We start from the raw sequence: 13,846 nt of genomic DNA on the forward strand, positions 1-13,846 counted from the left end.
CCCTTTATCTTTCATGTTTTCTCATGTTCTTTAGATTCTGGGAATAGAGTGGAAACTTGACTGCACCTAACAATTTCAGCCAAATTTTCTGATTTTCTGCAATTGAATATAATTTTATGTATTCCCTAAAACTCTAAATCTTTCTCTTCTTATAGCAATAAATGAGGTGAGGAATATATCTGAATATAAGAAAATCAATAAAAATTTTTAGAGGTCTATAACAATTATATTCTCAAAAGGCCCACATTTACAAAGTGAAATGCTATTCTCAAGCATTAATTTTAGTGGAAATCTGTCTTCAAACTTTAAAGATAATAGGGAACAATTTTTAAGAATAATTATGAGCTTCTTTAAACTAATATCTTCTTTAGGAAGCAGATAATAGAACAAATTTTATCTCTTAGGGATTTTTGTTCTTGTTTCTCTTTGCTTTATAACAGTAAAAAAGTTGTCACAAATCATGGTTACAGAAATTATAAAAAGAGAGATTACATGATTGATATTTATTACTTCACTCACTAATATTTGGCTTGGCACTGAGTCTCAACTCAGAAAACTTAGAAGAAAAGAATCATATTATTTTAATTTGAATCATTATTACAAAGATTTGTTTTTAGTGTATTGTCATATGACACTTTTAGGAGTAAACCTTTTCTCTTTTTCTTCTCTCCATTCCTCCATCATGCATTACCATTTGGTTGTCATAAGAATGATGCTAATCTTTTTTTAAAAATCTGTTTTTTAATTTTAAGAAAATTTTTGGCCATGCCACTTTACATGTGGGATCTTAGTTCCTCAACCAGGTGTGGAACCCATTGCCCCTGCAGTGGAATTCCTAACCACCAGCCCACCAGGGAAGTCCATGAATGATTTTCATCTTAAGGAATGCAAATAACTCTGATTACCAAAATCATTTACTAAGCAACACACTTTTCACACTGAGTTATGAGAAATACAAGATGGTTTAAATACAAACAACCCTTGTAGTGTAGGAACTAACAATATCAGCCAATGGTACAAATTCACATTAAGAATGCAAGCATAAATGAACAACTCCAAGAGTAAAAGATGTCCATTTTATATCCAAGAGTGATATGAAAAGGCAGAGCATTTCCTGGAAGTTGGAGGAATAACTGTGATGTTAAAAGTAAAATTCTAAAAGCAGCTCAGCTGCTGGTCAAGCCCTCACTGCAAACTCCTTTGAGTGTTTCTGGAATGAAGTTTGATTGGCAACCCTACTCCTGTGGGCACAGATGCTGCTGAGGATACGCTGAAAGGCCTCCAGGGGGTAAGAACTCTTGAATTTCTCAGAACAAATGGAAAGCTATCCTTCATTAGATCCAAAGTCTGTTGCATATTTCTATATACAGCATATGCATATACTCCATTTGCATATAGACTGGCAAATGGAGGTTACCATGTAGTTGATATTGTTCTATAGCTAAAGAAAAAAAAAAAACACTTGAAAAAAAAAATTGGATGCAGTCTTGTGTGAACTCTGAGGTCCTACATCCTGGGTTTGTATCCTGGCACAAGAGCTTCCTGGTGACTTAGTGGATAAAGAATTTGCCTGCAATGCAGAAGACCTGAGTTCGAGTCCAGGGTCTGGAAGATCCCCTGGAGAAGAAAATGGCAACCTACTCCAGTATTCTTGCCTGGGAAATCCCATGGACAGAGGAGCCTGGTGGGCTACAGTCCATGGGGTTGCAAGAGTTGGACACCACTGAGAGATTAAACCACAACCATTAGCCTGCTACACTTTGTAAAAATGAACTAATCTAAATTTCAGTTCATCTACATTTCTAGCACCCTCACAGCTGTAGCTAGACCTTGTCACTACCAATAGGGGCCACCACTCCAATGTAAATTCTGTATACCCCTGTCTGGAGTCCCCTTCACTTTTCTTTCCAGCTCTCTGTCTTGTACAATATTTTTGTCAACTTTAAGACTCCACCAGGATTTCCAGTTCGTTGATTCTACCAGAGTTTTACTCTCCATTACTCCCGTGGTTTCAGTTCTCTCTTTCTTACCCAACGTCTGCTGCTGCAGCTTAGTTCCCGCGGTCGTGGCCGACTCTGTGCGATTCCATGGACTGCGGCTCGCCAGGCTCCTCTGCCATGGGGATTCTCCAGGCAAGAACATTGCAGTGGGTTGCCATACCCACCCCCAGGGGATCTTCCCAACCCAGGGATCAAACCTAGATCTGCATTACAGGTGGATTCTTTACCGCCTGCAATGGGAAAGCCACTCGGGAGTTCAAGCCCCGATAATTTATCATAACCACCCCTTCCCGTACAAACTTGATGAACTTACTCAGTTACACCTCTCTCTCACGCTTTCTCTCTTCTTCAGCCTCCCTCTCTTTCCCTCCTTGTCACTAGGCAAAAGCAAAACTTTGATTAATCCTAAACTGCTGTCTACTACACGTTACACATGTGCAGCTAGAAAAGAAATACCACTTAAGTGGCTGACTTCACGTTTTCAAGTTTTTCGCTGCAATACAGTTGCTTTACAATGTTGTGTTAGCAACTACTGTAGAACAAAGTGAATCAGTCATCCTTATACATGTGTTCCTTCCCTTCTGGATTTCCTGCCCTTCCAGGTCACCGTAGTGCGTTAAGTAGAGTCCCCAGCGCTGTGTCGTGTGCCCCCAGCAGCTGTCTATTCTCTACACAGTATCAACAGTGTACCTGCGTCAGCCCAGTCTCCCAATTCATCCCGCCTGTGGCTTCCCTATCAGTGCCTACCAACAGACCTCACGTGTGCCCCCAGTGCTCTCAGGCAATGGCGTTCCTTCCTCGTTCCTAGAATATTTACTCTCCCTTTTCCCAAAGTAATCCTTTAGTCTCTTCTCAGAACATAGTGTTCCCCTCTCCACTCTCCCCTTTAACCCGTTGCCCAGTAGAGTCACACACATCTACCCAGCTCCTAGCACTTGCATCCCTTAACTCCGCCATCCTGCATCTTGCTGTGGATGAGCCATTATAAGTCCAACAACTCTCAGGACTCCTTCCACGTTTGCACTGACTCCAGTTTCCTTCTATTGTGTGCTAACTGCTTTCAGTTGTGCTCAATTCTGTGTGACCCCATGAACTGTAGCCTGCCAAGCTCCTCTGTCCATGGGATTCTCCAGGCAAGAATACAGGAGAGGGTAGCCACTCCTTCCCATTATACTAGACATGACTTAAGTTCTCTGCTCGTCCAATAAAATCAGTCATTTGCTCTTTAATGGACATTTCCATTTGCACCCAGAAAGACCATGTATGTGTCACCATTAAAATGTAAAGTAACCAGAACTCTTCTGTAAACCCACTTGTTTCTAGTTGTCTGTATTCCTGTCTCCAGTGTCTTCCCCTCCATTCTCACAACTACGCAGCAGTCTTTGATTTTTTCCATCCCAACAAAACTGCTTGCCTTAGTGCAATGGGTGACCACTTTGTTGTTGAATCCTATGGTAAATTCTGAGCACATGATATACATTTGATTATTCTTCTTTCTTAAATTATATTATTGGTTTGATTTCAAGGATGTCTTACTCCTCTTGCTTTTCAGTTTCCTCCTCATTTGATGTCCATTAGTCTTCTTTACTGGTTTGTCCTGCCTCTCGCTTTCTGTTTGAGAGCCCCAGGACACCTCTTCTTTATCTACACTCTTGTCCTTGATGATCTCTTCCAACTGAAGGTTTTAAACATTAGTTATACAATAAATACCTCCAAATTTATTTATCTATTCTGGGCTCCTGCCCCAAACTTCAGATTGCTGTATATACTGGCAAATATATATCCTCCTGGGTGTCTGATCTCAACCTGAACATGTTCAGAGCTGAATATCTGATACCCCACCAATCTGTTTTATTCACACTGCTCCCCATTTATGTTGATGGCACTTCCAGTGTAGCATTCCATGGGTCAAACTCAGAGAACTGTCCTCATTTGACCACTTAACTTGCAATTGGCATTCAATCTAAAAGGAAATATAGTTAACTCTGCCTTTGAAATATATCCAGAATCAGATCTTTGCTCATCATCATTCATTTCTTCTTCTACCGTATCTGAGAAATATCACTTCTATTTTATCCCAGTAGACTAACTTCTCTCTGTTTCCATTCTTATTTTCATCATACTCTCTTCGGTACCAGAAGGATCCTTTAAAAATATTAATATATGTCAGAGTATGTCATATTTCCTGTTCAGAACTTTCTCATAATCCCTCCCTCCCACTCTTCCCCACATTGCTCAGTAAAAAGCCCTAATTTATTCTGTTTGGAATGCTCTTCCCAAACATCTGCCTTGTTATCTCCATTTGCCCAAATATCACCTTTGCCATGAAGTTTACATTCGCCCATTATCTAATACTGCCCCTTTAAACTTGACTCCCCTCAGACCATTCCAATTCCTTTTATCCTGCTGTGCTTTCTTGGTAGATCAAGTTCCACAGAACTTATCACTTCCTAATAGCCTATATAATCATGGATTTTTTTTATTAGTTTTATCATTTACTCTCTATCTCTCCCAGGTAGAAGGCATGTCCCAGTAGATGGGGGAATCTTTATACATTTACTTCAATAGTACATGGTGTTGGTCAATAAATATACTTTAATGAAAGAAAAAATGAGTAACTAAGATCTGTGATGTATTGCTATTACGTACATCATGAAATGGGTTTGAGATAAGGCTAAAAGATTAAATCGTTTGGTTAACTGAGTGGCTAGCACAAATTAAGCCTTAAGTAAATGTAACTATAATATCATTTTATGTCAGCTTAGATTGTCTTATTGTTTAGAGGGTGCTGAAAAGATACTAAGAAAATAGCTGTTTAAACTTTATGGCTATTAAAAGTGTTTGGGGAAAAGAACTTTCATTCTAATTTAAACAATTAAAATGATTTAACTTTACCAATACAGAATTGATGTTAATGTTCTATTTGTCATAACAGTAATTTTAAAGTCTACCAGAAACAAATATTTTAAAACTTGACATATCTATCTGTATAATATATACCTGCACATATATAAGATGTACACAGGTATATTAATATATGCGTGTGCATATATTTACTGTTTATTAAATAGGTATATACTGTTCATGAAACTAACAATATTATTCAAAGTTGTTAGATTTCATTATGATTGAAACAAAAATAAAAAATATTTGAGAACTTGATATTTGCTTCTATACTGGATTTCCCAACAAATTTTGGAAAAAAATTCAGGAATGACACAGTGAATTACTACAATGTTAAATAATGCATTTTATGAGCCTCTTTTTTATTTTCCCATGCTTATTTTCTTCTGAAATTGGCTTTGCACTGTCAATATTCCTAAAAGAAATATTTTTGAGGTTACATACGGCTTGTATTTGTTTCTTCTTAGTTCATAAACATGGCAAATGCTCTAGTACACTGACAACCTTTTTCCGAATGTACGAGAAACCTGACAATACTTCTTAAATCAATCTTTATATATATATATATATATACATATATATATACATATATATATATATATCATTCTGTCCAGTGATCTCTTTACAATGTTCAGAGTAAAAAACCAAATCCTATTATCCCCTTCCTGCCAGGAGCCAGCACACAAGATCCCACCCATGACAAGGTCATGAGGAGAAGACCTGACGGCAAGGCAGATCAGGTTTTCAGGGACTCAGAAAAGTTGCCCCCAGCGCTCACCTTAAAGATGATATCTGTCTTTCTGATGCTTGCTTCAATAGACTACTCCCTAATTTCTGTGACACAGGCAGGCCTTCCCCGATCTCTTTCCAAATAAGAATCAATTTAGAACTTTAATCAATAAGTTTCCCGGGTGGTGGTATTTTATGAGATTATCCAGGGTGAAAGAAGTGTTTTAATTTAAACTCCTTTGCTGGTATTTTAGTTTGTTTGGCAAATTCGTTTATGCCCTTGGTACTAATATGTATGATTGCTTATAATACCCTAATCATAAAACAGCATAAAGAACCTGATCACATAAAGGCCCTAATAGGCACAGAGCCCTTCGGGGGTGAGGAAGCCCTATTAGAGAACATAAAAATATTATTCTAAAAGTGGTTATAGTTAAAGATTTAGAAAAATAAGAGTTTAAAATTGTTAATTTTAACCAAGAATGCTAAACAGGGGCTGCCTCACTGGAGCTGCAGAGTCTTTGTGTGGTAAACTTTTAGATAAATTTAACTGATAACTTCTGCAAAAGGACTGACCTTTGTGTTCATTAAAGAATAGATTAGGGAAAACAGCTTTACATTCACCTAGGTCATAAAATGTCAATAGGCCCCAAGGCCAGAAGATAATGTGTAAGACCCTCATAAACAAAGAAGTATGCAGAAAACACCCTGGTTTCCTGAAGAACAAGCTGATGTAATGTTAAACTATCTTCCCCTAAGAAATGTACTAATTTAGGGTATAAAAGCCATGGTAAAAAATAAAGCATTGCCAGACTCTGCCAGACCCTGCAAAAACCCCCGTCTGGTCGTTCAATTTCTCTCTCTCTCTCTCTCTCTCTCTCTCTCTCCCTCGCAGACTTGGCCCTATCAAGGCTGGTCTCACATGTCTTCTCTCTCTCTCTCTCTCTCTCTCTCTCGCTGACGCCTTTCATCCTGAGGGTACCCCCTGGATCCTGCCAAGGCTGGACCCTGGCACCTTCCCTTACTTAATAGCTCTTTTCTGCAGAATAAAGTTCAAATTCCTTCTCCTGGGAAACAAGACCTCCATGAGCTCCTTTTGTTTATCCATCTCCCCCAAAGACTTGTCTTCACCTTCCTATTTGCACAAGGACTCCAGCCAAATCGACTACTTAAAATTCCCTAGGATGCCACGTTCATCTCTGAGGCATTGTGCACGCCTCTCACTGTGTAAAATTCCAAAAATATATAAAATTGCTTTCTCTAATCCAGAGATTCTGTTCACTGACTTCAATGGATCCTACTTACCCTTCAAAACTCCTATAGACTTAGTTCCAAGGGCAGTCTTTGTGGACTGCCCATGATTGGGTTTGTAGGTCCTCCTCTGTGTTCCTTTAGCATATTATATTTTTCCAGCTGTGGCACTCTGCATGTCCACAATTCCTAGCTTATTTACTTGCTTATCTCCCATAAGATAGTGTAAAATTCTTGAAGCAGGAGCAAAAGCATGCCATATTCTCAACCTAGAAAGCACCTGATACTGGGAAGTACCAGTTAAGGCTTGCTGATTGCCTAATAATGCACAGATAGGTAATAAACCCTGGCCTCAAGAGTGACAAAGATGTTGGAAAACATGGGTGAGAAATGACCTCAGTGCATGCAGTTCTGATAGGGAAGCAAGCTAGCATCAAGATTCCATCTGGAATCGCAAATCCAAGTAGTTCTAACCATGCTTCTATCCTTGACGTCTTTGGGTAAAATTTAAAACTTTTCCCCCGGCTTGTTGTTTTCTATTCCATTCTCTCATTCTTTTACATGGACTCAAATGTTACAGCTGATATTCTCACCACATATTTTCATTTTTTTTCTTAGTTCTATTTCTTAGTTTCCTTCATGAATTTCCTTCTTCCCACTGACTTAATTACCTCCCTTCAGCCTGCAGCGCCCATTGTTGCCTCCTTGGGTTAAACCTGCTCATTTTCTCATGTTATCTATATTTCCAGTGAGGGTTCATGGCAATGCTGTTTTCAAAGCTTTTCACCGCAGGCTTTTAAGTTCAGTATTTATCCTACAAAAACTCTTCTTTGGCATCCGTTTTACTTACCAATTTTACTCTTAAAACATATATGCCACTGACTTTTACAAAGCTCCAGGTGCCTCTCAACCTTATGTGATTGTCTCCTACACTCTATCTGAATGACTGCCAATACCTGAGTCATAATTAGTAGACAAAAACACTATATCCGGCCTTATAGATTTTTAACGTACTTTACTGCAGTGACTGTCCTTTGCTTTTCTTCTGACTTTTATTACCTGACCTGAGGGTTTCATTTCTTTAATAATTTCTACAACAATCTTAAGGATATTTCTAAGTTCTGTTCTTTCATTGCTCATACTTAGAATATCAAATGCATGAATGTATGCAAGCTTCAGTATTCTCTAATCATATACCTGACTTTCAGCAATTCTAAATAACACTGACCAGGGACCACATGGAGAAGAGTTTGACATTGGTTAAGAAACTGAAGTGGCCTCTGAAAGAATTTACAGTCTGAGTCGGTCAGGTAAGCACTTCCTTTGCACCTGGGCAGTGAGCCTTTCTTTAGGAGAATGTGAACAGAATGAATCCGTCTTCCATAACCATTGGGGCGGAGGTAAAAAATACACAGCACCGCTGGTGAGAGGGGCTGCTACACTGCCTGTGCACCCACAATGCCCGAGCATGATGAAAACACAAATGTGGGCTGAGAGCACCTGATAGAATAATAAGACAATGCGAAGTCAACAGGGATCTTTTGTCTGATGTGGCCAGTCGTTATTCTATTGCCCAGCATTTGTTCCTCCTCTGTCTTGTGACAGCACTCTATTTTTTTCCTAATTAAGAGCAGCTGGCTCCCTATCTCTCTGTCCTTGTGGTTGGAAGACGTCACCCAATCTCCGTTTGCAAGGTGGCCTCAGTATCTGTCCGTGTTAGTCGCTCAGTCGTGTCCGGCTCTTTGTGAGCCCAAGGAATGTGGCTCCCTAGGACCCACCAGGCTCCTTTGTCCGTGGGATTTTCCAGACAAGAATACTGGAGTGGGTTGCCATTTCTTTCTCCAGGGGATCTTCCCAAGCCAGGGATCGAACCCGGGTCTCCTGCATTGCAGGCAGATTCTTTACTGTCTGAGCCACCAAGTTAGTCAATAAATCTCTCAGCCAAAGGATCAGTCCAGGGCTGTGCATCTCATGTGGATCAATGGGATCCAGAACCAAGCTTTTGCATACCCTCTTAGGGATCAGCAGAACGTTGGGCTTGAGGAAGAGGATGCAACCCTGGTGCTCCAGGAGGCTGCTCAGTAGATGGTACTTCTTCAGTGATGGGGCTTGCATAGAGCTGAGGTGGAGAAACACAGCGGCTTCCCCGGTGGCTCAGCGGGAAAGAATCCGCCTTCAACCAGGAGACACAGGTTGCAGCCCCGAGTTGGGAAGGTCCCCTGAAGGAAATCATGGCAGCCCACTGCAGTTTTCTTGCCTGGAGAATCCCATGGACAGAGGAGCCTGGCGGGCTGCAGTCTATAGGAGGACACAGTCAAACACAGCTGAAATGACTTAGTGCACACTCACGGACAAGTTCCGTTTTCTAGTGATACATTGTGTCCCTGCTTCAAGCTACTTCGGACATTCCCTTGACAAGATGCATTCCTTTTTCATTATGTAAGTTTGAGTTATCTTGTTGTCATTTAAAATCTAATCCTCTTGAGTAATAATTATACCCAGTTTCCAGGTAGGAAAATTCAGATGCTGACAGGTAAAGTACTAGGACCAAATAGGACAAGATAGAGTCTGAGACCTTTATGCCATATGTATTTGAAGACAGATGCCCCCCTAACATTCCATTGGGTTACATACGTCTAGTGTGTATCTAAGCAATAGTTTAGTTTGAGCGGCTTTTTTTCTTTCTAAAAAAACAGTTATGTGATTTTTAAAGTTTAAAATTTATATAAAATGCATATGGGTTCCCAGTGAGTAGATGGCAATATAGATGAAATTATATTGAATAGGAGTTTATAATATTTGATGCAGACTGTAGTTTCCCAGGTTCCTCTGTCCATGGGGTTTCCCAGGAAAGAATACTAGAGTGAGTTGCCATTTCCTTCTCCAGGGGATCTTCGTGACCCAGGGCTCGAACCTGTGTCTCCTGCATTGGCTGGTGGATCTTTTACCACTGTGTCATTTGGGAATTCCCTGGATTCATTATACTATGACTTTTATTGGTATACATGTTTGAGGTTGTTATATTAAAATGTTTTCAAACACACTTATATGTAGTACTCAAGTATGTTTCATTTGTATTTGAGTGGAGATGGTCTCAGAACTTGTTAAAAATTAATTCCGTTTTTCTGACCTCAGTACACATAGGACAGCACCTTAACCTCAACTGGGCAGTGACCTATGGATGACCATAGTGAAATTCGTGTTATTTCAGCACGCTTATTGTAAAAAACAAAAGCAAGTTTAATAGATTCTGTGAATTCCTTTCTCCCTGCCTTTATCACTCCCAAGCAAGGCAAGAACACTTTTGTTTTCCTGGCAGTTGTTTCTTAAGAAATGTTAGGGCTACACTTTGGCATCTAATTATGCATGGATACACATATGATTCAAAAGGGGGCTGAATCTTGGAGCTTGATGGGAATGTAGGTATGAGCATCAAATAAACAGTGAAAAGTCATGCAAAAAAAGACTTTCTTAAGCAGTTTGCACATGCCATGTTTATTCCCATTCTTGTAAAACAATCGATGTTTCCTGAGATAATTGCCACTTCCTCCAGGGTCTGGAGAAGGAAATGGCAACACACTCCAGTATTCTTGCCTGGAGAATCCCATGGACAGAGGAACCTGGTGGGCTACAGTCCACAGGGTCGCAAAGAGTCGGACACGACTGAGCGACTTCACTTCTTCTTCTTCCAATGGCTTTAGCTCTAAAATTAATTCTGTTCCATCCATCATCCAATGAAGGAACTGGCTTATCTCTATTTATCAGGCTGATATCAGATTTCCAAGTTATAGCTATTGCTGGTATTTGTTTAGAAGTAATTCAACTCCATTTCCCTTTAGAGAAGACTTGCTAAAGTGAAAAAAATTAAAGCACTATGCTTCTTAACGTTTATGAATCAGCATCTTAAAGGCTTCTCTCCTGCCTTTAAAACAAGTGGCTAAATTAAACAAAAGCAGCATGGCATTAGATCACAGGATCTAAATTCATCTGGGATTCTACTTAATGCAAATTCCACTTTTAGAGTTGAAAGGAAATTAGAGAAGTTTAGGGTGGATAAAATGTTTCAATTCAGGCATTTAAAAGAAACTGGATAAACTATTGAGCATCTGCTTCATGGAATCACACTGGGGGATACAACATCTTGAAATGAAGCTCTGAAAAAATAAATAATAAAACAGCTATTTTCCCCAAAGCTAAGCACCCAGTGTTAGCTATTTTCCGATGACTTCCGTTGGTTAAGTAATTTTTCAAAAACTGTTGAAACAAAACCAATTCTTTACCATGTGAAACTTTAGCTATTGTATGGATGCCTAAATTAACAGATACTTAACCATGCCTGAACCAATCTTTGAAGTTCTAGTACCTTCTTTCTGGATGAAACTGACTCTGTCAGCATTCTACCCTTTTCTGTCTCACTGCTCCTTTATGGCTGATGGGATAAAGTTTAGGTCACTTGGTGGCCTGAAACACATATAGAATGCCATTTTTTCTACTAAATCTTAATCTGGATCATATAAGGGAAAATCCATTTACAAGTGTGCTCTTTTCTATAGCTCTACCTGGTCATCTGATCCAAAGACCACTGGCAATGGAAGAATTAATGACGGGCTAGATAGCATCAGCCAGCTATTGATAGCTGCCAGTCTTTGAAGCTCCTCTCGGCTTAGATGTAAATCATACACAATGAAGGCACAGAACATTAAAGGCAGAAATCCTGTAAAAACCAGTTGAGCTGATTAGTACTAAATTACTGATGTTCCATCTGCTTGGGCGGTACTATTTTTTTTTATTTTTTAACAGCCTGAATGAAAAGCTTCATTTCACAAAGAATCCATGTTCAGTAGTCCCAGGAGATGTACTTTATGGATGTACAAAAGAAGGAGGTGATGACAAATATGTAATCATTTTAGGAGAATTGAAAGCCTCCATTAAGAAAATTAGTGACTCATATAGGAAGACATTAGGAAAGTATGCTTCTAATAACGTGTAAATACATATTTTACCATCAGTGTACTGAATGGAAAGATAGGACTGGAACCCCAGATTTTCATGTACATATTCAAACATATGAATAAATAGATGAGAATTTGTGTCACATCATGCTATCCAATATCAGTGGAGATGCTAAGGGAATACCCCAATCATGAGCTGTCCAGGGGAGAGACGACCAGTTTTGAGTAGTCCACACCTGCTGAAGTCATTCAATATTAAAGATGACTGCATCTTCACCCAACACAAATAAACACTTGATTTACCTAAAACTTTGTATAATGACTCCATGTTTTCTAAGCAGTTTTTTTTCATCATGGTTTATCTCCCCTTGTAGATTAGCTTATAAAAACAGTACCTACAGATCATAAGGACTTGGAGTCTTGGCATTTCATCAATGATATTTCTCTGTAAATGACCCATGTACTTGGGAGAATAATTTCTCCATGTGATGTTTATCATTATAAATGAAAATGCTAAAAATCTAGTGTTATGTATTATTTACAGATTCCATGCATGAGAGATGAATCTGTAATCAGTACACCGACAAATCAGCTTCCTAGCTTACAATTATGTTGAAGGTAACAGAAAATGTAAATTAGGCAATTTTTCTTGGAATGGTTATCAGTGAACAAGAACTTGCTCTGATAACTTTATCTATCATACAGCTCAGGCTTAGTAATATTACGGAAGCAAACAACACTTCCATCTCAGGAGATCACTTGAGCCAAGACTGGTTGCATGTACATTTATACATCCTTAGACGTGAGCCATGACTGTCTGTGCTGTCTGCATGCCACGGCCCAGCCTAGAGGAACAGCCCCTATCAGCAATATGGGTTTCAGAGCAGGGCTGAAAGAGTAATGGGGCAGCAAACATAGTGGTCTTAGAGCTTGTCCTACAACAGACACATGCCACTTCCACTCCCTGATCAAAATAAGACCCTGGCCAAGCTGATCAGGGTGGAGCAGATGTATCACCACATTAAAAAAAACTAAAAACAGCACTGCATGCAGCCAGAACAGGGTGTTCCCAACTGAATACAGATAGTATGCAATTGAGCAAAACTGCAAGCTTGTTTGCCACAGGGTCAGGGCACCCCAACCCCACCACCACCACCAGGCTGAGCAAACCTCACATTTGCTCAGTGAGGATTAGCCTGGATGCTGCTGCTGTCTTTTTTAAGCAGTGACGATCCTAGCCAACCCAAATACTCATTCTCCCTAGATAAAACGTCTATGGTACACAATATCTGAATTCCCTCTGCTTCCAGAAAATACTGTGTTCAGAACTAGGCACTGCTTTCTGAATCCCTCACAGGAAACATCAGTGTGTGGGCTCAGTCATGCAGTCATGTCCAACTCTTTGCAACCCCATGAACCGCAGCATGCCAGGCCTCCCTGTCCATCACCAACTCCAGGAGTTTACCCAGACTCATGTCCATCGAGTCAGTGATGACATCCAACCATCTCATCCTCGGTCATCCCCTTCTCCTCCCGCCTTCAATCTTTCCTAGCATCAGGGTCTTTTCAAATGAGTCACCTCTCCACATAAGGTGGCCAAAGTATTGGAGTTTCAGCTTCAACATCAATCCTTTCAATGAATACCCAGGATTGATCTCCCTTAGGATGGACTGGCTGGATCTCCTTGCTCTGTCCAAGGGACTCTCAAGAATCTTCTCCAACACCACAATTCAAAAACATCAATTCGCTCAGCACTCAGCTTTCTTTATAGTCCAACTCTCACATCCATATGTGACCAATGGATAAAACATAGCCTTGACTAGGCGGACCTTTGTTGACAAAGTAATGTATCTGCTTTTTAATATGCCATCTAGGTTGGTCAATAACTTTCTTTCCAAGGAGTAAGCACCTTTTAATTTCATGGCTGCAATCACCATCTGCAGTGGTTTTGGAGCCCCCAAAAATAAAGTCAGTCACCATTTCCACTGTTTTCCCATCTATTTTCCATGA

Source organism: Odocoileus virginianus, chromosome 8 (genome assembly GCF_023699985.2).
Source record: "Odocoileus virginianus isolate 20LAN1187 ecotype Illinois chromosome 8, Ovbor_1.2, whole genome shotgun sequence".
Lineage (NCBI taxonomy): Eukaryota > Metazoa > Chordata > Mammalia > Artiodactyla > Cervidae > Odocoileus > Odocoileus virginianus.